Consider the following 26,579-nt stretch of genomic DNA (forward strand, 5'->3'; position numbering starts at 1 on the left):
CAGATGTAACAGGTTCTGCAAGACATGACCCATGCTACATGTCTCGCATTACTTTCCTGATAGGCTTACTTTCATATTTCTCTGAAGCAATTACATCAAAGACTCTTTATTTATGCAACAGACACGATACATCGCTCTGTTTACCATGGCCCTACTGATTGATACACCTGCGTATTGACAGAGTTGCTCTGTACAATCGTAGTAACACAGTCCTGCTATTAGATTCGCTCACGTGCGCTGCTTACCGATAGATGGGAATTGCGCTCTTTAGAACAGCATTCACTAACGAAGTGGTAAAGGAAACACTGTATGATTAGTCACATTTTTTGACTTTGGTTGACTGGTGTGTCACAGCCGGTCCCCATCATATGTATACACTCCCACGAACGTGTGTGCCCTGTTAGCACATTTACCAGGAACTTTAGCTGCATCACCTCCCTAGCAATTTCAAGCCGTCCTCGAAGCGTCAGCCATTGCTTGGTGACAGTGTGCTTCGATGAGAAGTGGACAGATGATGCATCTCTCTCGCCGTCAGTTATAGGCGGGAATCATACTTAATGTAGTTTTCGGCAAGCGTCAGCGGAGCGTCAGACGTCTCTGTCTGATCTTCTCCCTTCATGTATCTAGCAAGTTCCCCCTTGACAGTCTCCAGTAAAAGCCCCCTGTGCCGAAGTGAAAATTGTCGCCGTTTCTATAGATACAGAGTGCCATTGTTTAATGGAAGCACTTAAGGAAACATAGCAGAATATCTTGTTGTGGAACTGTCTACTTTTCTCACTTGTGGCCGAGAAAACTGAAACCCTCTCACCTTGGGCTGGAAGAATTAAAGATCATCACTGGGATTACATACACTGACTCATGAAGTAATTCAAAATCTTTTCTCTTCATTGTATTTGTTTCTGTACGAAATGTGCGTTCTATTGCTATATTTATATCAGTAGGTAAGAATTGGGTATTGAAAGAAAATTCCCGTCAACAGGCACGTGAAGATATGGTTCCGTTTTTACTGCATTTGCACATAACAGCGTCATGGATAACAGATCTACGAGAATTTGGCTTATATGTGTAAGGTCTACATACTTGAGCATAGAACTGAGGTCACAACAATTTTCAACTTTTGCAGAGGCTTGTGATTTCCCCTACGTCAGTACCCATCTGGAGATTGGCACACGTTTTTAAAAATTCCCAACCCCTTATGGGGATCGAACCCACGACCTTTGGATTAGAAGTCCAACGCGCTATCCTCTGAGCCAAAGGGACGCTGTGCAGGACTAGATCTCAGATGTAAGAGGTTCTGCAAGACATGACCCATGCTACATGTCTCGCATTACTTTCCTGATAGGCTTACTTTCATATTTCTCTGAAGCAATTACATCAAAGACTCTTTATTTATGCAACAGACACGATACATCGATCTGTTTACCATGGCCCTACTGATTGATACACCTGCGTATTGACAGAGTTGCTCTGTACAATCGTAGTAACACAGTCCTGCTATTAGATTCGCTCACGTGCGCTGCTTACCGATAGATGGGAATTGCACTCTTTAGAACAGCATTCACTAACGAAGTGGTAAAGGAAACACTGTATGATTAGTCACATTTTTTGACTTTGGTTGACTGCTGTGTCACAGCCGGTCCCCATCATATGTATACACTCCCACGAACGTGTGTGCCCTGTTAGCACATTTACCAGGAACTTTAGCTGCATCACCTCCCTAGCAATTTCAAGCCATCCTCGAAGCGTCAGCCATTGCTTGGTGACAGTGTGCTTCAATGAGAAGTGGACAGATGATGTATCTCTCTCGCCGTCAGTTATAGGCGGGAATCATACTTAATGTAGTTTTCGGCAAGCGTCAGCGGAGCGTCAGACGTCTCTGTCTGATCTTCTCCCTTCATGTATCTAGCAAGTTCCCCCTTGACAGTCTCCAGTAAAAGCCCCCTGTGCCGAAGTGAAAATTGTCGCCGTTTCTATAGATACAGAGTGCCATTGTTTAATGGAAGCACTTAAGGAAACATAGCAGAATATCTTGTTGTGGAACTGACTGCTTTTCTCACTTGTGGCCGAGAAAACTGAAACCCTCTCACCTTGGGCTGGAAGAATTAAAGATCATCACTGGGATTACATACATTGACTCATGAAGTAATTCAAAATTTTTTCTCTTCATTGTATTTGTTTCTGTACGAAATGTGCGTTCTATTGCTATATTTATATCAGTAGGTAAGAATTGGGTATTGAAAGAAAATTCCCGTCAACAGGCACGTGAAGATATGGTTCCGTTTTTACTGCATTTACACATAACAGCGTCATGGATAACAGATCTACGAGAATTTGGCTTATATGTGTAAGGTCTACATACTTGAGCATAGAACTGACGTCACAACAATTTTCAACTTTTGCAGAGGCTTGTGATTTCCCATACGTCAGTACCCATCTGAAGATTGGCACTCGTTTTTATAAATTGCCCATCCCTTGTGGGGATCGAACCCACGACCTTTGGATTAGAAGTCCAACGCGCTATCCTCTGCGCCAAAGGGACGCTGTGCAGGCCTCGAGCTCAGATGTAAGAGGTTCTGCAAGACATGACCCATGCTACATGTCTCGCATTACTTTCCTGATAGGCTTACTTTCATATTTGTCTGAAGCAATTACATCAAAGACTCTTTATTTATGCAACAGACACGATACATCGCTCTGTTTACCATGGCCCTACTGATTGATACACCTGCGTATTGACAGAGTTGCTCTGTACAATCGTAGTAACACAGTCCTGCTATTAGATTCGCTCACGTGCGCTGCTTACCGATAGATGGGAATTGCGCTCTTTAGAACAGCATTCACTAACGAAGTGGTAAAGGAAACACTGTATGATTAGTCACATTTTTTGACTTTGGTTGACTGCTGTGTCACAGCCGGTCCCCATCATATGTATACACTCCCACGAACGTGTGTGCCCTGTTAGCACATTTACCAGGAACTTTAGCTGCATCACCTCCCTAGCAATTTCAAGCCGTCCTCGAAGCGTCAGCCATTGCTTGGTGACAGTGTGCTTCGATGAGAAGTGGACAGATGATGCATCTCTCTCGCCGTCAGTTATAGGCGGGAATCATACTTAATGTAGTTTTCGGCAAGCGTCAGCGGAGCGTCAGACGTCTCTGTCTGATCTTCTCCCTTCATGTATCTAGCAAGTTCCCCCTTGACAGTCTCCAGTAAAAGCCCCCTGTGCCGAAGTGAAAATTGTCGCCGTTTCTATAGATACAGAGTGCCATTGTTTAATGGAAGCACTTAAGGAAACATAGCAGAATATCTTGTTGTGGAACTGTCTACTTTTCTCACTTGTGTCCGAGAAAACTGAAACCCTCTCACCTTGGGCTGGAAGAATTAAAGATCATCACTGGGATTACATACATTGACTCATGAAGTAATTCAAAATGTTTTCTCTTCATTGTTTTTGTTTCTGTACGAAATGTGTGTTCTATTGCTATATTTATATCAGTAGGTAAAAATTGGGTATTGAAAGAAAATTCCCGTCAACAGGCACGTGAAGATATGGTTCCGTTTTTACTGCATTTACACATAACAGCGTCATGGATAACAGATCTACGAGAATTTGGCTTATATGTGTAAGGTCTACATACTTGAGCATAGAACTGACGTCACAACCATTTTCAACTTTTGCAGAGGCTTGTGATTTCCCCTACGTCAGTACCCATCTGGAGATTGGCACACGTTTTTAAAAATTGCCCATCCCTTGTGGGGATCGAACCCACGACCTTTGGATTAGAAGTCCAACGCGCTATCCTCTGCGCCAAAGGGACGCTGTGCAGGCCTCGAGCTCAGATGTAAGAGGTTCTGCAAGACATGACCCATGCTACATGTCTCGCATTACTTTCCTGATAGGCTTACTTTCATATTTCTCTGAAGCAATTACATCAAAGACTCTTTATTTATGCAACAGACACGATACATCGCTCTGTTTACCATGGCCCTACTGATTGATACACCTGCATATTGACAGAGTTGCTCTGTACAAACGTAGTAACACAGTCCTGCTATTAGATTCGCTCACGTGCGCTGCTTACCGATAGATGGGAATTGCGCTCTTTAGAACAGCATTCACTAACGAAGTGGTAAAGGAAACACTGTATGATTAGTCACATTTTTTGACTTTGGTTGACTGCTGTGTCACAGCCGGTCCCCATCATATGTATACACTCCCACGAACGTGTGTGCCCTGTTAGCACATTTACCAGGAACTTTAGCTGCATCACCTCCCTAGCAATTTCAAGCCGTCCTCGAAGCGTCAGCCATTGCTTGGTGACAGTGTGCTTCGATGAGAAGTGGACAGATGATGCATCTCTCTCGCCGTCAGTTATAGGCGGGAATCATACTTAATGTAGTTTTCGGCAAGCGTCAGCGGAGCGTCAGACGTCTCTGTCTGATCTTCTCCCTTCATGTATCTAGCAAGTTCCCCCTTGACAGTCTCCAGTAAAAGCCCCCTGTGCCGAAGTGAAAATTGTCGCCGTTTCTATAGATACAGAGTGCCATTGTTTAATGGAAGCACTTAAGGAAACATAGCAGAATATCTTGTTGTGGAACTGTCTACTTTTCTCACTTGTGGCCGAGAAAACTGAAACCCTCTCACCTTGGGCTGGAAGAATTAAAGATCATCACTGGGATTACATACATTGACTCATGAAGTAATTCAAAATCTTTTCTCTTCATTGTATTTGTTTCTGTACGAAATGTGCGTTCTATTGCTATATTTATATCAGTAGGTAAAAATTGGGTATTGAAAGAAAATTCCCGTCAACAGGCACGTGACGATATGGTTCCGTTTTTACTGCATTTACACATAACAGCGTCATGGATAACAGATCTATGAGAATTTGGCTTATATGTGTAAGGTCTACATACTTGAGCATAGAACTGAGGTCACAATAATTTTCAACTTTTGCAGAGGCTTGTGATTTCCCATACGTCAGTACCCATCTGGAGATTGGCACACGATTTTAAAAATTGCCCGTCCCTTGTGGGGATCGAAACCCCGACCTTTGGATTAGAAGTCCAACGCGCTATCCTCTGCGCCAAAGGGACGCTGTGCAGGCCTACAGCTCAGATGTAAGAGGTTCTGCAAGACATGACCCATGCTACATGTCTCGCATTACTTTCCTGATAGGCTTACTTTCATATTTCTCTGAAGCAATTACATCAAAGACTCTTTATTTATGCAACAGACACGATACATCGCTCTGTTTACCATGGCCCTACTGATTGATACACCTGCGTATTGACAGAGTTGCTCTGTACAATCGTAGTAACACAGTCCTGCTATTAGATTCGCTCACGTGCGCTGCTTACCGATAGATGGGAATTGCGCTCTTTAGAACAGCATTCACTAACGAAGTGGTAAAGGAAACACTGTATGATTAGTCACATTTTTTGACTTTGGTTGACTGCTGTGTCACAGCCGGTCCCCATCATATGTATACACTCCCACGAACGTGTGTGCCCTGTTAGCACATTTACCAGGAACTTTAGCTGCATCACCTCCCTAGCAATTTCAAGCCGTCCTCGAAGCGTCAGCCATTGCTTGGTGACAGTGTGCTTCGATGAGAAGTGGACAGATGATGCATCTCTCTCACCGTCAGTTATAGGCGGGAATCATACTTAATGTAGTTTTCGGCAAGCGTCAGACGTCTCTGTCTGATCTTCTCCCTTCATGTATCTAGCAAGTTCCCCCTTGACAGTCTCCAGTAAAAGCCCCCTGTGCCGAAGTGAAAATTGTCGCCGTTTCTATAGATACAGAGTGCCATTGTTTAATGGAAGCACTTAAGGAAACATAGCAGAATATCTTGTTGTGGAACTGTCTACTTTTCTCACTTGTGGCCGAGAAAACTGAAACCCTCTCACCTTGGGCTGGAAGAATTAAAGATCATCACTGGGATTACATACATTGACTCATGAAGTAATTCAAAATCTTTTCTCTTCATTGTATTTGTTTCTGTACGAAATGTGCGTTCTATTGCTATATTTATATCAGTAGGTAAAAATTGGGTATTGAAAGAAAATTCCCGTCAACAGGCACGTGAAGATATGGTTCCGTTTTTACTGCATTTACACATAACAGCGTCATGGATAACAGATCTACGAGAATTTGGCTTATATGTGTAAGGTCTACATACTTGAGCATAGAACTGAGGTCACAACAATTTTCAACTTTTGCAGAGGCTTGTGATTTCCCATACGTCAGTACCCATCTGGAGATTGGCACACGTTTTTAAAAATTGCCCGTCCCTTGTGGGGATCGAACCCACGACCTTTGGATTAGAAGTCCAACGCGCTATCCTCTGCGCCAAAGGGACGCTGTGCAGGCCTACAGCTCAGATGTAACAGGTTCTGCAAGACATGACCCATGCTACATGTCTCGCATTACTTTCCTGATAGGCTTACCTTCATATTTCTCTGAAGCAATTACATCAAAGACTCTTTATTTATGCAACAGACACGATACATCGCTCTGTTTACCATGGCCCTACTGATTGATACACCTGCGTATTGACAGAGTTGCTCTGTACAATCGTAGTAACACAGTCCTGCTATTAGATTCGCTCACGTGCGCTGCTTACCGATAGATGGGAATTGCGCTCTTTAGAACAGCATTCACTAACGAAGTGGTAAAGGAAACACTGTATGATTAGTCACATTTTTTGACTTTGGTTGACTGCTGTGTCACAGCCGGTCCCCATCATATGTATACACTCCCACGAACGTGTGTGCCCTGTTAGCACATTTACCAGGAACTTTAGCTGCATCACCTCCCTAGCAATTTCAAGCCGTCCTCGAAGCGTCAGCCATTGCTTGGTGACAGTGTGCTTCGATGAGAAGTGGACAGATGATGCATCTCTCTCGCCGTCAGTTATAGGCGGGAATCATACTTAATGTAGTTTTCGGCAAGCGTCAGCGGAGCGTCAGACGTCTCTGTCTGATCTTCTCCCTTCATGTATCTAGCAAGTTCCCCCTTGACAGTCTCCAGTAAAAGCCCCCTGTGCCGAAGTGAAAATTGTCGCCGTTTCTATAGATACAGAGTGCCATTGTTTAATGGAAGCACTTAAGGAAACATAGCAGAATATCTTGTTGTGGAACTGTCTACTTTTCTCACTTGTGGCCGAGAAAACTGAAACCCTCTCACCTTGGGCTGGAAGAATTAAAGATCATCACTGGGATTACATACATTGACTCATGAAGTAATTCAAAATCTTTTCTCTTCATTGTATTTGTTTCTGTACGAAATGTGCGTTCTATTGCTATATTTATATCAGTAGGTAAAAATTGGGTATTGAAAGAAAATTCCCGTCAACAGGCACGTGAAGATATGGTTCCGTTTTTACTGCATTTACACATAACAGCGTCATGGATAACAGATCTACGAGAATTTGGCTTATATGTGTAAGGTCTACATACTTGAGCATAGAACTGAGGTCACAACAATTTTCAACTTTTGCAGAGGCTTGTGATTTCCCATACGTCAGTACCCATCTGGAGATTGGCACACGTTTTTAAAAATTCCCCATCCCTTATGGGGATCGAACCCACGACCTTTGGATTAGAAGTCCAACGCGCTATCCTCTGAGCCAAAGGGACGCTGTGCAGGCCTACAGCTCAGATGTAAGAGGTTCTGCAAGACATGACCCATGCTACATGTCTCGCATTACTTTCCTGATAGGCTTACTTTCATATTTCTCTGAAGCAATTACATCAAAGACTCTTTATTTATGCAACATACACGATACATCGCTCTGTTTACCATGGCCCTACTGATTGATACACCTGCGTATTGACAGAGTTGCTCTGTACAATCGTAGTAACACAGTCCTGCTATTAGATTCGCTCACGTGCGCTGCTTACCGATAGATGGGAATTGCGCTCTTTAGAACAGCATTCACTAACGAAGTGGTAAAGGAAACACTGTATGATTAGTCACATTTTTTGACTTTGGTTGACTGCTGTGTCACAGCCGGTCCCCATCATATGTATACACTCCCACGAACGTGTGTGCCCTGTTAGCACATTTACCAGGAACTTTAGCTGCATCACCTCCCTAGCAATTTCAAGCCGTCCTCGAAGCGTCAGCCATTGCTTGGTGACAGTGTGCTTCGATGAGAAGTGGACAGATGATGCATCTCTCTCGCCGTCAGTTATAGGCGGGAATCATACTTAATGTAGTTTTCGGCAAGCGTCAGCGGAGCGTCAGACGTCTCTGTCTGATCTTCTCCCTTCATGTATCTAGCAAGTTCCCCCTTGACAGTCTCCAGTAAAAGCCCCCTGTGCCGAAGTGAAAATTGTCGCCGTTTCTATAGATACGGAGTGCCATTGTTTAATGGAAGCACTTAAGGAAACATAGCAGAATATCTTGTTGTGGAACTGTCTACTTTTCTCACTTGTGTCCGAGAAAACTGAAACCCTCTCACCTTGGGCTGGAAGAATTAAAGATCATCACTGGGATTACATACATTGACTCATGAAGTAATTCAAAATGTTTTCTCTTCATTGTTTTTGTTTCTGTACGAAATGTGTGTTCTATTGCTATATTTATATCAGTAGGTAAAAATTGGGTATTGAAAGAAAATTCCCGTCAACAGGCACGTGAAGATATGGTTCCGTTTTTACTGCATTTACACATAACAGCGTCATGGATAACAGATCTACGAGAATTTGGCTTATATGTGTAAGGTCTACATACTTGAGCATAGAACTGAGGTCACAACAATTTTCAACTTTTGCAGAGGCTTGTGATTTCCCATACGTCAGTACCCACCTGGAGATTGGCACACGTTTTTAAAAATTGCCCGTCCCTTGTGGGGATCGAACCCACGACCTTTGGATTAGAAGTCCAACGCGCTATCCTCTGCGCCAAAGGGACGCTGTGCAGGACTAGATCTCAGATGTAAGAGGTTCTGCAAGACATGACCCATGCTACATGTCTCGCATTACTTTCCTGATAGGCTTACTTTCATATTTCTCTGAAGCAATTACATCAAAGACTCTTTATTTATGCAACAGACACGATACATCGATCTGTTTACCATGGCCCTACTGATTGATACACCTGCGTATTGACAGAGTTGCTCTGTACAATCGTAGTAACACAGTCCTGCTATTAGATTCGCTCACGTGCGCTGCTTACCGATAGATGGGAATTGCACTCTTTAGAACAGCATTCACTAACGAAGTGGTAAAGGAAACACTGTATGATTAGTCACATTTTTTGACTTTGGTTGACTGGTGTGTCACAGCCGGTCCCCATCATATGTATACACTCCCACGAACGTGTGTGCCCTGTTAGCACATTTACCAGGAACTTTAGCTGAATCACCTCCCTAGCAATTTCAAGCCATCCTCGAAGCGTCAGCCATTGCTTGGTGACAGTGTGCTTCGATGAGAAGTGGACAGATGATGTATCTCTCTCGCCGTCAGTTATAGGCGGGAATCATACTTAATGTAGTTTTCGGCAAGCGTCAGCGGAGCGTCAGACGTCTCTGTCTGATCTTCTCCCTTCATGTATCTAGCAAGTTCCCCCTTGACAGTCTCCAGTAAAAGCCCCCTGTGCCGAAGTGAAAATTGTCGCCGTTTCTATAGATACAGAGTGCCATTGTTTAATGGAAGCACTTAAGGAAACATAGCAGAATATCTTGTTGTGGAACTGACTGCTTTTCTCACTTGTGGCCGAGAAAACTGAAACCCTCTCACCTTGGGCTGGAAGAATTAAAGATCATCACTGGGATTACATACATTGACTCATGAAGTAATTCAAAATTTTTTCTCTTCATTGTATTTGTTTCTGTACGAAATGTGCGTTCTATTGCTATATTTATATCAGTAGGTAAGAATTGGGTATTGAAAGAAAATTCCCGTCAACAGGCACGTGAAGATATGGTTCCGTTTTTACTGCATTTACACATAACAGCGTCATGGATAACAGATCTACGAGAATTTGGCTTATATGTGTAAGGTCTACATACTTGAGCATAGAACTGAGGTCACAACAATTTTCAACTTTTGCAGAGGCTTGTGATTTCCCCTACGTCAGTACCCATCTGGAGATTGGCACACGTTTTTAAAAATTGCCCATCCCTTGTGGGGATCGAACCCACGACCTTTGGATTAGAAGTCCAACGCGCTATCCTCTGCGCCAAAGGGACGCTGTGCAGGCCTACAGCTCAGATGTAAGAGGTTCTGCAAGACATGACCCATGCTACATGTCTCGCATTACTTTCCTGATAGGCTTACTTTCATATTTGTCTGAAGCAATTACATCAAAGACTCTTTATTTATGCAACAGACACGATACATCGCTCTGTTTACCATGGCCCTACTGATTGATACACCTGTGTATTGACAGAGTTGCTCTGTACAATCGTAGTAACACAGTCCTGCTATTAGATTCGCTCACGTGCACTGCTTACCGATAGATGGGAATTGCGCTCTTTAGAACAGCATTCACTAACGAAGTGGTAAAGGAAACACTGTATGATTAGTCACATTTTTTGACTTTGGTTGACTGCTGTGTCACAGCCGGTCCCCATCATATGTATACACTCCCACGAACGTGTGTGCCCTGTTAGCACATTTACCAGGAACTTTAGCTGCATCACCTCCCTAGCAATTTCAAGCTGTCCTCGAAGCGTCAGCCATTGCTTGGTGACAGTGTGCTTCGATGAGAAGTGGACAGATGATGCATCTCTCTCGCCGTCAGTTATAGGCGGGAATCATACTTAATGTAGTTTTCGGCAAGCGTCAGCGGAGCGTCAGACGTCTCTGTCTGATCTTCTCCCTTCATGTATCTAGCAAGTTCCCCCTTGACAGTCTCCAGTAAAAGCCCCCTGTGCCGAAGTGAAAATTGTCGCCGTTTCTATAGATACAGAGTGCCATTGTTTAATGGAAGCACTTAAGGAAACATAGCAGAATATCTTGTTGTGGAACTGTCTACTTTTCTCACTTGTGTCCGAGAAAACTGAAACCCTCTCACCTTGGGCTGGAAGAATTAAAGATCATCACTGGGATTACATACATTGACTCATGAAGTAATTCAAAATGTTTTCTCTTCATTGTTTTTGTTTCTGTACGAAATGTGTGTTCTATTGCTATATTTATATCAGTAGGTAAAAATTGGGTATTGAAAGAAAATTCCCGTCAACAGGCACGTGAAGATATGGTTCCGTTTTTACTGCATTTACACATAACAGCGTCATGGATAACAGATCTACGAGAATTTGGCTTATATGTGTAAGGTCTACATACTTGAGCATAGAACTGACGTCACAACAATTTTCAACTTTTGCAGAGGCTTGTGATTTCCCCTACGTCAGTACCCATCTGGAGATTGGCACACGTTTTTAAAAATTGCCCATCCCTTGTGGGGATCGAACCCACGACCTTTGGATTAGAAGTCCAACGCGCTATCCTCTGCGCCAAAGGGACGCTGTGCAGGCCTCGAGCTCAGATGTAAGAGGTTCTGCAAGACATGACCCATGCTACATGTCTCGCATTACTTTCCTGATAGGCTTACTTTCATATTTGTCTGAAGCAATTACATCAAAGACTCTTTATTTATGCAACAGACACGATACATCGCTCTGTTTACCATGGCCCTACTGTTGATACACCTGCGTATTGACAGAGTTGCTCTGTACAATCGTAGTAACACAGTCCTGCTATTAGATTCGCTCACGTGCGCTGCTTACCGATAGATGGGAATTGCGCTCTTTAGAACAGCATTCACTAACGAAGTGGTAAAGGAAACACTGTATGATTAGTCACATTTTTTGACTTTGGTTGACTGCTGTGTCACAGCCGGTCCCCATCATATGTATACACTCCCACGAACGTGTGTGCCCTGTTAGCACATTTACCAGGAACTTTAGCTGCATCACCTCCCTAGCAATTTCAAGCCGTCCTCGAAGCGTCAGCCATTGCTTGGTGACAGTGTGCTTCGATGAGAAGTGGACAGATGATGCATCTCTCTCGCCGTCAGTTATAGGCGGGAATCATACTTAATGTAGTTTTCGGCAAGCGTCAGCGGAGCGTCAGACGTCTCTGTCTGATCTTCTCCCTTCATGTATCTAGCAAGTTCCCCCTTGACAGTCTCCAGTAAAAGCCCCCTGTGCCGAAGTGAAAATTGTCGCCGTTTCTATAGATACAGAGTGCCATTGTTTAATGGAAGCACTTAAGGAAACATAGCAGAATATCTTGTTGTGGAACTGTCTACTTTTCTCACTTGTGGCCGAGAAAACTGAAACCCTCTCACCTTGGGCTGGAAGAATTAAAGATCATCACTGGGATTACATACATTGACTCATGAAGTAATTCAAAATCTTTTCTCTTCATTGTATTTGTTTCTGTACGAAATGTGCGTTCTATTGCTATATTTATATCAGTAGGTAAAAATTGGGTGTTGAAAGAAAATTCCCGTCAACAGGCACGTGACGATATGGTTCCGTTTTTACTGCATTTACACATAACAGCGTCATGGATAACAGATCTATGAGAATTTGGCTTATATGTGTAAGGTCTACATACTTGAGCATAGAACTGAGGTCACAACAATTTTCAACTTTTGCAGAGGCTTGTGATTTCCCATACGTCAGTACCCATCTGGAGATTGGCACACGATTTTAAAAATTGCCCGTCCCTTGTGGGGATCGAAACCCCGACCTTTGGATTAGAAGTCCAACGCGCTATCCTCTGCGCCAAAGGGACGCTGTGCAGGCCTACAGCTCAGATGTAAGAGGTTCTGCAAGACATGACCCATGCTACATGTCTCGCATTACTTTCCTGATAGGCTTACTTTCATATTTCTCTGAAGCAATTACATCAAAGACTCTTTATTTATGCAACAGACACGATACATCGCTCTGTTTACCATGGCCCTACTGATTGATACACCTGCGTATTGACAGAGTTGCTCTGTACAATCGTAGTAACACAGTCCTGCTATTAGATTCGCTCACGTGCGCTGCTTACCGATAGATGGGAATTGCGCTCTTTAGAACAGCATTCACTAACGAAGTGGTAAAGGAAACACTGTATGATTAGTCACTTTTTTTGACTTTGGTTGACTGCTGTGTCACAGCCGGTCCCCATCATATGTATACACTCCCACGAACGTGTGTGCCCTGTTAGCACATTTACCAGGAACTTTAGCTGCATCACCTCCCTAGCAATTTCAAGCCGTCCTCGAAGCGTCAGCCATTGCTTGGTGACAGTGTGCTTCGATGAGAAGTGGACAGATGATGCATCTCTCTCACCGTCAGTTATAGGCGGGAATCATACTTAATGTAGTTTTCGGCAAGCGTCAGACGTCTCTGTCTGATCTTCTCCCTTCATGTATCTAGCAAGTTCCCCCTTGACAGTCTCCAGTAAAAGCCCCCTGTGCCGAAGTGAAAATTGTCGCCGTTTCTATAGATACAGAGCGCCACTGTTTAATGGAAGCACTTAAGGAAACATAGCAGAATATCTTGTTGTGGAACTGTCTACTTTTCTCACTTGTGGCCGAGAAAACTGAAACCCTCTCACCTTGGGCTGGAAGAATTAAAGATCATCACTGGGATTACATACATTGACTCATGAAGTAATTCAAAATCTTTTCTCTTCATTGTATTTGTTTCTGTACGAAATGTGCGTTCTATTGCTATATTTATATCAGCAGGTAAAAATGGGGTATTGAAAGAAAATTCCTGTCAACAGGCACATGAAGATATGGTTCCGTTTTTACTGCATTTACACATAACAGCGTCATGGATAACAGATCTACGAGAATTTGGCTTATATGTGTAAGGTCTACATACTTGAGCATAGAACTGAGGTCACAACAATTTTCAACTTTTGCAGAGGCTTGTGATTTCCCATACGTCAGTACCCATCTGGAGATTGGCACACGTTTTTAAGAATTGCCTGGCCCTTGTGGGGATCGAACCCACGACCTTTGGATTAGAAGTCCAACGCGCTATCCTCTGGGCCAAAGGGACGCTGTGCAGGCCTAGAGCTCAGATGTAAGAGGTTCTGCAAGACATGACCCATGCTACATGTCTCGCATTACTTTCCTGATAGGCTTACTTTCATATTTCTCTGAAGCAATTACATCAAAGACTCTTTATTTATGCAACAGACACGATACATCGCTCTGTTTACCATGGCCCTACTGATTGATACACCTGCGTATTGACAGAGTTGCTCTGTACAATCGTAGTAACACAGTCCTGCTATTAGATTCGCTCACGTGCGCTGCTTACCGATAGATGGGAATTGCGCTCTTTAGAACAGCATTCACTAACGAAGTGGTAAAGGAAACACTGTATGATTAGTCACATTTTTTGACTTTGGTTGACTGCTGTGTCACAGCCGGTCCCCATCATATGTATACACTCCCACGAACGTGTGTGCCCTGTTAGCACATTTACCAGGAACTTTAGCTGCATCACCTCCCTAGCAATTTCAAGCCGTCCTCGAAGCGTCAGCCATTGCTTGGTGACAGTGTGCTTCGATGAGAAGTGGACAGATGATGCATCTCTCTCACCGTCAGTTATAGGCGGGAATCATACTTAATGTAGTTTTCGGCAAGCGTCAGACGTCTCTGTCTGATCTTCTCCCTTCATGTATCTAGCAAGTTCCCCCTTGACAGTCTCCAGTAAATGCCCCCTGTGCCGAAGTGAAAATTGTCGCCGTTTCTATAGATACAGAGTGCCATTGTTTAATGGAAGCACTTAAGGAAACATAGCAGAATATCTTGTTGTGGAACTGTCTACTTTTCTCACTTGTGTCCGAGAAAACTGAAACCCTCTCACCTTGGGCTGGAAGAATTAAAGATCATCACTGGGATTACATACATTGACTCATGAAGTAATTCAAAATCTTTTCTCTTCATTGTATTTGTTTCTGTACGAAATGTGCGTTCTATTGCTATATTTATATCAGTAGGTAAAAATTGCGTATTGAAAGAAAATTCCCGTCAACAGGCACGTGAAGATATGGTTCCGTTTTTACTGCATTTACACATAACAGCGTCATGGATAACAGATCTACGAGAATTTGGCTTATATGTGTAAGGTCTACATACTTGAGCATAGAACTGAGGTCACAACAATTTTCAACTTTTGCAGAGGCTTGTGATTTCCCATACGTCAGTACCCATCTGGAGATTGGCACACGTTTTTAAAAATTGCCCGTCCCTTGTGGGGATCGAACCCACGACCTTTGGATTAGAAGTCCAACGCGCTATCCTCTGCGCCAAGGGGACGCTGTGCAGGCCTACAGCTCAGATGTAAGAGGTTCTGCAAGACATGACCCATGCTACATGTCTCGCATTACTTTCCTGATAGGCTTACTTTCATATTTCTCTGAAGCAATTACATCAAAGACTCTTTATTTATGCAACAGACACGATACATCGCTCTGTTTACCATGGCCCTACTGATTGATACACCTGCGTATTGACAGAGTTGCTCTGTACAATCGTAGTAACACAGTCCTGCTATTAGATTCGCTCACGTGCGCTGCTTACCGATAGATGGGAATTGCGCTCTTTAGAACAGCATTCACTAACGAAGTGGTAAAGGAAACACTGTATGATTAGTCACATTTTTTGACTTTGGTTGACTGCTGTGTCACAGCCGGTCCCCATCATATGTATACACTCCCACGAACGTGTGTGCCCTGTTAGCACATTTACCAGGAACTTTAGCTGCATCACCTCCCTAGCAATTTCAAGCCGTCCTCGAAGCGTCAGCCATTGCTTGGTGACAGTGTGCTTCGATGAGAAGTGGACAGATGATGCATCTCTCTCGCCGTCAGTTATAGGCGGGAATCATACTTAATGTAGTTTTCGGCAAGCGTCAGCGGAGCGTCAGACGTCTCTGTCTGATCTTCTCCCTTCATGTATCTAGCAAGTTCCCCCTTGACAGTCTCCAGTAAAAGCCCCCTGTGCCGAAGTGAAAATTGTCGCCGTTTCTATAGATACAGAGTGCCATTGTTTAATGGAAGCACTTAAGGAAACATAGCAGAATATCTTGTTGTGGAACTGTCTACTTTTCTCACTTGTGGCCGAGAAAACTGAAACCCTCTCACCTTGGGCTGGAAGAATTAAAGATCATCACTGGGATTACATACATTGACTCATGAAGTAATTCAAAATCTTTTCTCTTCATTGTATTTGTTTCTGTACGAAATGTGCGTTCTATTGCTATATTTATATCAGTAGGTATAAATGGGGTATTGAAAGAAAATTCCCGTCAACAGGCACGTGAAGATATGGTTCCGTTTTTACTGCATTTACACATAACAGCGTCATGGATAACAGATCTACGAGAATTTGGCTTATATGTGTAAGGTCTACATACTTGAGCATAGAACTGACGTCACAACAATTTTCAAATTTTGCAGAGGCTTGTGATTTCCCATACGTCAGTACCCATCTGGAGATTGGCACACGTTTTTAAAAATTGCGGGTCCCTTGGGGGGGTCGAACCCACGACCTTTGGATTAGAAGTCCAAGGCGCTATCCTCTGCGCCAAAGGGACGCTGTGCAGGCCTAGAGCTCAGATGTAAGAGGTTCTGCAAGACATGACCCATGCTACATGTCTCGCATTACTTTCCTGATAGGCTTACTTTCATATTTCTCTGAAGCAATTACATCAAAGACTCTTTATTTATGCAACAGACACGATACATCGCTCTGTTTACCATGGCCCTACTGATTGATACACCTGCGTATTGACAGAGTTGCTCTGTACAATCGTAGTAACACAGTCCTGCTATTAGATTCGCTCACGTGCGCTGCTTACCGATAGATGGGAATTGCGCTCTTTAGAACAGCATTCACTAACGAAGTGGTAAAGGAAACACTGTATGATTAGTCACATTTTTTGACTTTGGTTGACTGCTGTGTCACAGCCGGTCCCCATCATATGTATACACTCCCACGAACGTGTGTGCCCTGTTAGCACATTTACCAGGAACTTTAGCTGCATCACCTCCCTAGCAATTTCAAGCCGTCCTCGAAGCGTCAGCCATTGCTTGGTGACAGTGTGCTTCGATGAGAAGTGGACAGATGATGCATCTCTCTCGCCGTCAGTTATAGGCGGGAATCATACTTAATGTAGTTTTCGGCAAGCGTCAGCGGAGCGTCAGACGTCTCTGTCTGATCTTCTCCCTTCATGTATCTAGCAAGTTCCCCCTTGACAGTCTCCAGTAAAAGCCCCCTGTGCCGAAGTGAAAATTGTCGCCGTTTCTATAGATACAGAGTGCCATTGTTTAATGGAAGCACTTAAGGAAACATAGCAGAATATCTTGTTGTGGAACTGTCTACTTTTCTCACTTGTGGCCGAGAAAACTGAAACCCTCTCACCTTGGGCTGGAAGAATTAAAGATCATCATTGGGATTACATACATTGACTCATGAAGTAATTCAAAATCTTTTCTCTTCATTGTATTTGTTTCTGTACGAAATGTGCGTTCTATTGCTATATTTATATCAGTAGGTAAAAATTGGGTATTGAAAGAAAATTCCCGTCAACAGGCACGTGAAGATATGGTTCCGTTTTTACTGCATTTACACATAACAGCGTCATGGATAACAGATCTACGAGAATTTGGCTTATATGTGTAAGGTCTACATACTTGAGCATAGAACTGAGGTCACAACAATTTTCAAATTTTGCAGAGGCTTGTGATTTCCCATACGTCAGTACCCATCTGGAGATTGGCACACGTTTTTAAAAATTGCCCGTCCCTTGGGGGGGTCGAACCCTCGACCTTTGGATTAGAAGTCCAACGCGCTATCCTCTGCGGCAAAGGGACGCTGTGCAGGCCTAGAGCTCAGATGTAAGAGGTTCTGCAAGACATGACCCATGCTACATGTCTCGCATTACTTTCCTGATAGGCTTACTTTCATATTTCTCTGAAGCAATTACATCAAAGACTCTTTATTTATGCAACAGACACGATACATCGCTCTGTTTACCATGGCCCTACTGATTGATACACCTGCGTATTGACAGAGTTGCTCTGTACAATCGTAGTAACACAGTCCTGCTATTAGATTCGCTCACGTGCGCTGCTTACCGATAGATGGGAATTGCGCTCTTTAGAACAGCATTCACTAACGAAGTGGTAAAGGAAACACTGTATGATTAGTCACATTTTTTGACTTTGGTTGACTGCTGTGTCACAGCCGGTCCCCATCATATGTATACACTCCCACGAACGTGTGTGCCCTGTTAGCACATTTACCAGGAACTTTAGCTGCATCACCTCCCTAGCAATTTCAAGCCGTCCTCGAAGCGTCAGCCATTGCTTGGTGACAGTGTGCTTCGATGAGAAGTGGACAGATGATGCATCTCTCTCGCCGTCAGTTATAGGCGGGAATCATACTTAATGTAGTTTTCGGCAAGCGTCAGCGGAGCGTCAGACGTCTCTGTCTGATCTTCTCCCTTCATGTATCTAGCAAGTTCCCCCTTGACAGTCTCCAGTAAAAGCCCCCTGTGCCGAAGTGAAAATTGTCGCCGTTTCTATAGATACAGAGTGCCATTGTTTAATGGAAGCACTTAAGGAAACATAGCAGAATATCTTGTTGTGGAACTGTCTACTTTTCTCACTTGTGGCCGAGAAAACTGAAACCCTCTCACCTTGGGCTGGAAGAATTAAAGATCATCACTGGGATTACATACATTGACTCATGAAGTAATTCAAAATCTTTTCTCTTCATTGTATTTGTTTCTGTACGAAATGTGCGTTCTATTGCTATATTTATATCAGTAGGTAAAAATTGGGTATTGAAAGAAAATTCCCGTCAACAGGCACGTGAAGATATGGTTCCGTTTTTACTGCATTTACACATAACAGCGTCATGGATAACAGATCTACGAGAATTTGGCTTATATGTGTAAGGTCTACATACTTGAGCATAGAACTGAGGTCACAACAATTTTCAACTTTTGCAGAGGCTTGTGATTTCCCATACGTCAGTACCCATCTGGAGATTGGCACACGTTTTTAAAAATTGCCCGTCCCTTGTGGGGATCGAACCCACGACCTTTTAATTAGAAGTCCAACGCGCTATCCCCTGCGCCAAAGGAACGCTGTGCAGGCCTAGAGCTCAGATGTAAGAGGTTCTGCAAGACATGACCCATGCTACATGTCTCGCATTACTTTCCTGATAGGCTTACTTTCATATTTCTCTGAAGCAATTACATCAAAGACTCTTTATTTATGCAACAGACACGATACATCGCTCTGTTTACCATGGCCCTACTGATTGATACACCTGCGTATTGACAGAGTTGCTCTGTACAATCGTAGTAACACAGTCCTGCTATTAGATTCGCTCACGTGCGCTGCTTACCGATAGATGGGAATTGCGCTCTTTAGAACAGCATTCACTAACGAAGTGGTAAAGGAAACACTGTATGATTAGTCACATTTTTTGACTTTGGTTGACTGCTGTGTCACAGCCGGTCCCCATCATATGTATACACTCCCACGAACGTGTGTGCCCTGTTAGCACATTTACCAGGAACTTTAGCTGCATCACCTCCCTAGCAATTTCAAGCTGTCCTCGAAGCGTCAGCCATTGCTTGGTGACAGTGTGCTTCGATGAGAAGTGGACAGATGATGCATCTCTCTCGCCGTCAGTTATAGGCGGGAATCATACTTAATGTAGTTTTCGGCAAGCGTCAGCGGAGCGTCAGACGTCTCTGTCTGATCTTCTCCCTTCATGTATCTAGCAAGTTCCCCCTTGACAGTCTCCAGTAAAAGCACCCTGTGCCGAAGTGAAAATTGTCGCCGTTTCTATAGATACAGAGTGCCATTGTTTAATGGAAGCACTTAAGGAAACATAGCAGAATATCTTGTTGTGGAACTGTCTACTTTTCTCACTTGTGGCCGAGAAAACTGAAACCCTCTCACCTTGGGCTGGAAGAATTAAAGATCATCACTGGGATTACATACATTGACTCATGAAGTAATTCAAAATCTTTTCTCTTCATTGTATTTGTTTCTGTACGAAATGTGCGTTCTATTGCTATATTTATATCAGTAGGTAAAAATTGGGTATTGAAAGAAAATTCCCGTCAACAGGCACGTGAAGATATGGTTCCGTTTTTACTGCATTTACACATAACAGCGTCATGGATAACAGATCTACGAGAATTTGGCTTATATGTGTAAGGTCTACATACTTGAGCATAGAACTGAGGTCACAACAATTTTCAACTTTTGCAGAGGCTTGTGATTTCCCATACGTCAGTACCCATCTGGAGATTGGCACACGTTTTTAAAAATTGCCCGTCCCTTGTGGGGACCGAACCCACGACCTTTTAATTAGAAGTCCAACGCGCTATCCCCTGCGCCAAAGGAACGCTGTGCAGGCCTAGAGCTCAGATGTAAGAGGTTCTGCAAGACATGACCCATGCTACATGTCTCGCATTACTTTCCTGATAGGCTTACTTTCATATTTCTCTGAAGCAATTACATCAAAGACTCTTTATTTATGCAACAGACACGATACATCGCTCTGTTTACCATGGCCCTACTGATTGATACACCTGCGTATTGACAGAGTTGCTCTGTACAATCGTAGTAACACAGTCCTGCTATTAGATTCGCTCACGTGCGCTGCTTACCGATAGATGGGAATTGCGCTCTTTAGAACAGCATTCACTAACGAAGTGGTAAAGGAAACACTGTATGATTAGTCACATTTTTTGACTTTGGTTGACTGCTGTGTCACAGCCGGTCCCCATCATATGTATACACTCCCACGAACGTGTGTGCCCTGTTAGCACATTTACCAGGAACTTTAGCTGCATCACCTCCCTAGCAATTTCAAGCTGTCCTCGAAGCGTCAGCCATTGCTTGGTGACAGTGTGCTTCGATGAGAAGTGGACAGATGATGCATCTCTCTCGCCGTCAGTTATAGGCGGGAATCATACTTAATGTAGTTTTCGGCAAGCGTCAGACGTCTCTGTCTGATCTTCTCCCTTCATGTATCTAGCAAGTTCCCCCTTGACAGTCTCCAGTAAAAGCCCCCTGTGCCGAAGTGAAAATTGTCGCCGTTTCTATAGATACAGAGTGCCATTGTTTAATGGAAGCACTTAAGGAAACATAGCAGAATATCTTGTTGTGGAACTGTCTACTTTTCTCACTTGTGGCCGAGAAAACTGAAACCCTCTCACCTTGGGCTGGAAGAATTAAAGATCATCACTGGGATTACATACATTGACTCATGAAGTAATTCAAAATCTTTTCTCTTCATTGTATTTGTTTCTGTACGAAATGTGCTTTCTATTGCTATATTTATATCAGTAGGTAAAAATTGGGTATTGAAAGAAAATTCCCGTCAACAGGCACGTGAAGATATGGTTCCGTTTTTACTGCATTTACACATAACAGCGTCATGGATAACAGATCTACGAGAATTTGGCTTATATGTGTAAGGACTACATACTTGAGCATAGAACTGAGGTCACAACAATTTTCAACTTTTGCAGAGGCTTGTGATTTCCCATACGTCAGTACCCATCTGGAGATTGGCACACGTTTTTAAAAATTGCCCGTCCCTTGTGGGGATCGAACCAACGACCTTTGGATTAGAAGTCCAACTCGCTATCCTCTGCGCCAAAGGAACGCTGTGCAGGCCTAGATCTCAGATGTAAGAGGTTCTGCAAGACATGACCCATGCTACATGTCTCGCATTACTTTCCTGATAGGCTTACTTTCATATTTCTCTGAAGCAATTACATCAAAGACTCTTTATTTATGCAACAGACACGATACATCGCTCTGTTTACCATGGCCCTACTGACTGATACACCTGCGTATTGACAGAGTTGCTCTGTACAATCGTAGTAACACAGTCCTGCTATTAGATTCGCTCACGTGCGCTGCTTACCGATAGATGGGAATTGCGCTCTTTAGAACAGCATTCACTAACGAAGTGGTAAAGGAAACACTGTATGATTAGTCACATTTTTTGACTTTGGTTGACTGCTGTGTCACAGCCGGTCCCCATCATATGTACACACTCCCACGAACGTGTGTGCCCTGTTAGCACATTTACCAGGAACTTTAGCTGCATCACCTCCCTAGCAATTTCAAGCCGTCCTTGAAGCGTCAGCCATTGCTTGGTGACAGTGTGCTTCGATGAGAAGTGGACAGATGATGCATCTCTCTCGCCGTCAGTTATAGGCGGGAATCATACTTAATGTAGTTTTCGGCAAGCGTCAGCGGAGCGTCAGACGTCTCTGTCTGATCTTCTCCCTTCATGTATCTAGCAAGTTCCCCCTTGACAGTCTCCAGTAAAAGCCCCCTGTGCTGAAGTGAAAATTGTCGCCGTTTCTATAGATACAGAGTGCCATTGTTTAATGGAAGCACTTAAGGAAACATAGCAGAATATCTTGTTGTGGAACTGTCTACTTTTCCCACTTGTGGCCGAGAAAACTGAAACCCTCTCACCTTGGGCTGGAAGAATTAAAGATCATCACTGGGATTACATACATTGACTCTTGAAGTAATTCAAAATCTTTTCTCTTCTTTGTATTTGTTTCTGTACGAAATGTGCGTTCTATTGCTATATTTATATCAGTAGGTTAAAATTGGGTATTGAAAGAAAATTCCCGTCAACCGGCACGTGAAGATATGGTTCCGTTTTTACTGCATTTACACATAACAGCGTCATGGATAACAGATCTACGAGAATTTGGCTTATATGTGTAAGGTCTACATACTTGAGCATAGAACTGAGGTCACAACAATTTTCAAATTTTGCAGAGGCTTGTGATTTCCCATACGTCAGTACCCATCTGGAGATTGGCACACGTTTTTAAAAATTGCCCGTCTGTTGTGGGGATCGAACCCACGACCTTTGGATTAGAAGTCCAACGCGCTATCCCCTGCGCCAAAGGGACGCTGTGCAGGCCTAGAGCTCAGATGTAAGAGGTTCTGCAAGACATGACCCATGCTACATGTCTCGCATTACTTTCCTGATAGGCTTACTTTCATATTTCTCTGAAGCAATTACATCAAAGACTCTTTATTTATGCAACAGACACGATACATCGCTCTGTTTACCATGGCCCTACTGATTGATACACCTGCGTATTGACAGAGTTGCTCTGTACAATCGTAGTAACACAGTCCTGCTATTAGATTCGCTCACGTGCGCTGCTTACCGATAGATGGGAATTGCGCTCTTTAGAACAGCATTCACTAACGAAGTGGTAAAGGAAACACTGTATGATTAGTCACTTTTTTTGACTTTGGTTGACTGCTGTGTCACAGCCGGTCCCCATCATATGTATACACTCCCACGAACGTGTGTGCCCTGTTAGCACATTTACCAGGAACTTCAGCTGCATCACCTCCCTAGCAATTTCAAGCTGTCCTCGAAGCGTCAGCCATTGCTTGGTGACAGTGTGCTTCGATGAGAAGTGGACAGATGATGCATCTCTCTCGCCGTCAGTTATAGGCGGGAATCATACTTAATGTAGTTTTCGGCAAGTGTCAGCGGAGCGTCAGACGTCTCTGTCTGATCTTCTCCCTTCATGTATCTAGCAAGTTCCCCCTTGACAGTCTCCAGTAAAAGCCCCCTGTGCCGAAGTGAAAATTGTCGCCGTTTCTATAGATACAGAGTGCCATTGTTTAATGGAAGCACTTAAGGAAACATAGCAGAATATCTTGTTGTGGAACTGTCTACTTTTCTCACTTGTGGCCGAGAAAACTGAAACCCTCTCACCTTGGGCTGGAAGAATTAAAGATCATCACTGGGATTACATACATTGACTCATGAAGTAATTCAAAATCTTTTCTCTTCATTGTATTTGTTTCTGTACGAAATGTGCGTTCTATTGCTATATTTATATCAGTAGGTAAAAATTGGGTATTGAAAGAAAATTCCCGTCAACAGGCATGTGAAGATATGGTTCCGTTTTTACTGCATTTACACATAACAGCGTCATGGATAACAGATCTACGAGAATTTGGCTTATATGTGTAAGGTCTACATACTTGAGCATAGAACTGAGGTCACAACAATTTTCAACTTTTGCAGCGGCTTGTGACTTCCCATACGTCAGTACCCATCTGGAGATTGGCACACGTTTTTAAAAATTGCCCGTCCCTTGCGGGGATCGAACCCACGACCTTTGGATTAGAAGTCCAACGCGCTATCCTCTGCGCCAAAGGGACGCTGTGCAGGCCTAGAGCTCAGATGTAAGAGGTTCCGCAAGACATGACCCATGCTACATGTCTCGCATTACTTTCCTGATAGGCTTACTTTCATATTTCTCTGAAGCAATTACATCAAAGACTCTTTATTTATGCAACAGACACGATACATCGCTCTGTTTACCATGGCCCTACTGATTGATACACCTGCGTATTGACAGAGTTGCTCTGTACAATCGTAGTAACACAGTCCTGCTATTAGATTCGCTCACGTGCGCTGCTTACCGATAGATGGGAATTGCGCTCTTTAGAACAGCATTCACTAACGAAGTGGTAAAGGAAACACTGTATGATTAGTCACATTTTTTGACTTTGGTTGACTGCTGTGTCACAGCCGGTCCCCATCATATGGATACACTCCCACGAACGTGTGTGCCCTGTTAGCACATTTACCAGGAACTTTAGCTGCATCACCTCCCTAGCAATTTCAAGCCGTCCTCGAAGCGTCAGCCATTGCTTGGTGACAGTGTGCTTCGATGAGAAGTGGACAGATGATGCATCTCTCTCGCCGTCAGTTATAGGCGGGAATCATACTTAATGTAGTTTTCGGCAAGCGTCAGCGGAGCGTCAGACGTCTCTGTCTGATCTTCTCCCTTCATGTATCTAGCAAGTTCCCCCTTGACAGTCTCCAGTAAAAGCCCCCTGTGCCGAAGTGAAAATTGTCGCCGTTTCTATAGATACAGAGTGCCATTGTTTAATGGAAGCACTTAAGGAAACATAGCAGAATATCTTGTTGTGGAACTGTCTACTTTTCTCACTTGTGGCCGAGAAAACTGAAACCCTCTCACCTTGGGCTGGAAGAATTAAAGATCATCACTGGGATTACATACATTGACTCATGAAGTAATTCAAAATCTTTTCTCTTCATTGTATTTGTTTCTGTACGAAATGTGCGTTCTATTGCTATATTTATATCAGTAGGTATAAATGGGGTATTGAAAGAAAATTCCCGTCAACAGGCACGTGAAGATATGGTTCCGTTTTTACTGCATTTACACATAACAGCGTCATGGATAACAGATCTACGAGAATTTGGCTTATATGTGTAAGGTCTACATACTTGATCATAGAACTGAGGTCACAACAATTTTCAACTTTTGCAGAGGCTTGTGATTTCCCATACGTCAGTACCCATCTGGAGATTGGCACACGTTTTTAAAAATTGCCCGTCCCTTGTGGGGATCGAACCCACGACCTCTGGATTAGAAGTCCAACGCGCTATCCTCTGCGCCAAAGGGACGCTGTGCAGGCCTACAGCTCAGATGTAAGAGGTTCTGCAAGACATGACCCATGCTACATGTCTCGCATTACTTTCCTGATAGGCTTACTTTCATATTTCTCTGAAGCAATTACATCAAAGACTCTTTATTTATGCAACAGACACGATACATCGCTCTGTTTACCATGGCCCTACTGATTGATACACCTGCGTATTGACAGAGTTGCTCTGTACAATCGTAGTAACACAGTCCTGCTATTAGATTCGCTCACGTGCGCTGCTTACCGACAGATGGGAATTGCGCTCTTTAGAACAGCATTCACTAACGAAGTGGTTAAGGAAACACTGTATGATTAGTCACATTTTTTGACTTTGGTTGACTGCTGTGTCACAGCCGGTCCCCATCATATGGATACACTCCCACGAACGTGTGTGCCCTGTTAGCACATTTACCAGGAACTTTAGCTGCATCACCTCCCTAGCAATTTCAAGCCGTCCTCGAAGCGTCAGCCATTGCTTGGTGACAGTGTGCTTCGATGAGAAGTGGACAGATGATGCATCTCTCTCGCCGTCAGTTATAGGCGGGAATCATACTTAATGTAGTTTTCGGCAAGCGTCAGCGGAGCGTCAGACGTCTCTGTCTGATCTTCTCCCTTCATGTATCTAGCAAGTTCCCCCTTGACAGTCTCCAGTAAAAGCCCCCTGTGCCGAACTGAAAATTGTCGCCGTTTCTATAGATACAGAGTGCCATTGTTTAATGGAAGCACTTAAGGAAACATAGCAGAATATCTTGTTGTGGAACTGTCTACTTTTCTCACTTGTGGCCGAGAAAACTGAAACCCTCTCACCTTGGGCTGGAAGAATTAAAGATCATCACTGGGATTACATACATTGACTCATGAAGTAATTCAAAATCTTTTCTCTTCATTGTATTTGTTTCTGTACGAAATGTGCGTTCTATTGCTATATTTATATCAGTAGGTAAAAATTGGGTATTGAAAGAAAATTCCCGTCAACAGGCACGTGAAGATATGGTTCTGTTTTTACTGCATTTACACATAACAGCGTCATGGATAACAGATCT

The 26,579-nt window shown here is 43.5% G+C and overlaps 20 non-coding genes across 20 annotated transcripts; all 20 read right to left on the bottom strand.

Annotated features, from left to right (window-relative positions):
* Positions 1-1,187: 1,187 nt before the first annotated feature.
* On the bottom strand, positions 1,188-1,260 carry Trnar-ucu (transfer RNA arginine (anticodon UCU)). Its single transcript has one exon. It is a non-coding gene; the product is annotated as a tRNA-Arg (tRNA).
* A 1,206-nt stretch (positions 1,261-2,466) lies between these two features.
* Positions 2,467-2,539, bottom strand: Trnar-ucu (transfer RNA arginine (anticodon UCU)). Its single transcript has one exon. It is a non-coding gene; the product is annotated as a tRNA-Arg (tRNA).
* A 1,206-nt stretch (positions 2,540-3,745) lies between these two features.
* Trnar-ucu (transfer RNA arginine (anticodon UCU)) lies at positions 3,746-3,818 on the bottom strand. Its single transcript has one exon. It is a non-coding gene; the product is annotated as a tRNA-Arg (tRNA).
* Positions 3,819-5,024: 1,206 nt separating this feature from the next.
* On the bottom strand, positions 5,025-5,097 carry Trnar-ucu (transfer RNA arginine (anticodon UCU)). The gene has a single exon. It is a non-coding gene; the product is annotated as a tRNA-Arg (tRNA).
* Positions 5,098-6,292: 1,195 nt separating this feature from the next.
* On the bottom strand, positions 6,293-6,365 carry Trnar-ucu (transfer RNA arginine (anticodon UCU)). The gene has a single exon. It is a non-coding gene; the product is annotated as a tRNA-Arg (tRNA).
* Positions 6,366-7,571: 1,206 nt separating this feature from the next.
* On the bottom strand, positions 7,572-7,644 carry Trnar-ucu (transfer RNA arginine (anticodon UCU)). Its single transcript has one exon. It is a non-coding gene; the product is annotated as a tRNA-Arg (tRNA).
* A 1,206-nt stretch (positions 7,645-8,850) lies between these two features.
* On the bottom strand, positions 8,851-8,923 carry Trnar-ucu (transfer RNA arginine (anticodon UCU)). Its single transcript has one exon. It is a non-coding gene; the product is annotated as a tRNA-Arg (tRNA).
* A 1,206-nt stretch (positions 8,924-10,129) lies between these two features.
* Trnar-ucu (transfer RNA arginine (anticodon UCU)) lies at positions 10,130-10,202 on the bottom strand. The gene has a single exon. It is a non-coding gene; the product is annotated as a tRNA-Arg (tRNA).
* A 1,206-nt stretch (positions 10,203-11,408) lies between these two features.
* Trnar-ucu (transfer RNA arginine (anticodon UCU)) lies at positions 11,409-11,481 on the bottom strand. Its single transcript has one exon. It is a non-coding gene; the product is annotated as a tRNA-Arg (tRNA).
* A 1,205-nt stretch (positions 11,482-12,686) lies between these two features.
* Trnar-ucu (transfer RNA arginine (anticodon UCU)) lies at positions 12,687-12,759 on the bottom strand. The gene has a single exon. It is a non-coding gene; the product is annotated as a tRNA-Arg (tRNA).
* Positions 12,760-13,954: 1,195 nt separating this feature from the next.
* Trnar-ucu (transfer RNA arginine (anticodon UCU)) lies at positions 13,955-14,027 on the bottom strand. The gene has a single exon. It is a non-coding gene; the product is annotated as a tRNA-Arg (tRNA).
* Positions 14,028-15,222: 1,195 nt separating this feature from the next.
* On the bottom strand, positions 15,223-15,295 carry Trnar-ucu (transfer RNA arginine (anticodon UCU)). Its single transcript has one exon. It is a non-coding gene; the product is annotated as a tRNA-Arg (tRNA).
* Positions 15,296-16,501: 1,206 nt separating this feature from the next.
* Trnar-ucu (transfer RNA arginine (anticodon UCU)) lies at positions 16,502-16,574 on the bottom strand. Its single transcript has one exon. It is a non-coding gene; the product is annotated as a tRNA-Arg (tRNA).
* A 1,206-nt stretch (positions 16,575-17,780) lies between these two features.
* Positions 17,781-17,853, bottom strand: Trnar-ucu (transfer RNA arginine (anticodon UCU)). Its single transcript has one exon. It is a non-coding gene; the product is annotated as a tRNA-Arg (tRNA).
* Positions 17,854-19,059: 1,206 nt separating this feature from the next.
* On the bottom strand, positions 19,060-19,132 carry Trnar-ucu (transfer RNA arginine (anticodon UCU)). Its single transcript has one exon. It is a non-coding gene; the product is annotated as a tRNA-Arg (tRNA).
* A 1,206-nt stretch (positions 19,133-20,338) lies between these two features.
* Positions 20,339-20,411, bottom strand: Trnar-ucu (transfer RNA arginine (anticodon UCU)). Its single transcript has one exon. It is a non-coding gene; the product is annotated as a tRNA-Arg (tRNA).
* Positions 20,412-21,606: 1,195 nt separating this feature from the next.
* Positions 21,607-21,679, bottom strand: Trnar-ucu (transfer RNA arginine (anticodon UCU)). The gene has a single exon. It is a non-coding gene; the product is annotated as a tRNA-Arg (tRNA).
* Positions 21,680-22,885: 1,206 nt separating this feature from the next.
* Positions 22,886-22,958, bottom strand: Trnar-ucu (transfer RNA arginine (anticodon UCU)). Its single transcript has one exon. It is a non-coding gene; the product is annotated as a tRNA-Arg (tRNA).
* Positions 22,959-24,164: 1,206 nt separating this feature from the next.
* Positions 24,165-24,237, bottom strand: Trnar-ucu (transfer RNA arginine (anticodon UCU)). The gene has a single exon. It is a non-coding gene; the product is annotated as a tRNA-Arg (tRNA).
* Positions 24,238-25,443: 1,206 nt separating this feature from the next.
* On the bottom strand, positions 25,444-25,516 carry Trnar-ucu (transfer RNA arginine (anticodon UCU)). Its single transcript has one exon. It is a non-coding gene; the product is annotated as a tRNA-Arg (tRNA).
* Between the last annotated feature and the right edge of the window lie 1,063 nt (positions 25,517-26,579).

The sequence above is a fragment of the Schistocerca gregaria genome, chromosome 1, assembly GCF_023897955.1.
Source record: "Schistocerca gregaria isolate iqSchGreg1 chromosome 1, iqSchGreg1.2, whole genome shotgun sequence".
NCBI classification, from domain to species: Eukaryota; Metazoa; Arthropoda; class Insecta; order Orthoptera; family Acrididae; genus Schistocerca; species Schistocerca gregaria.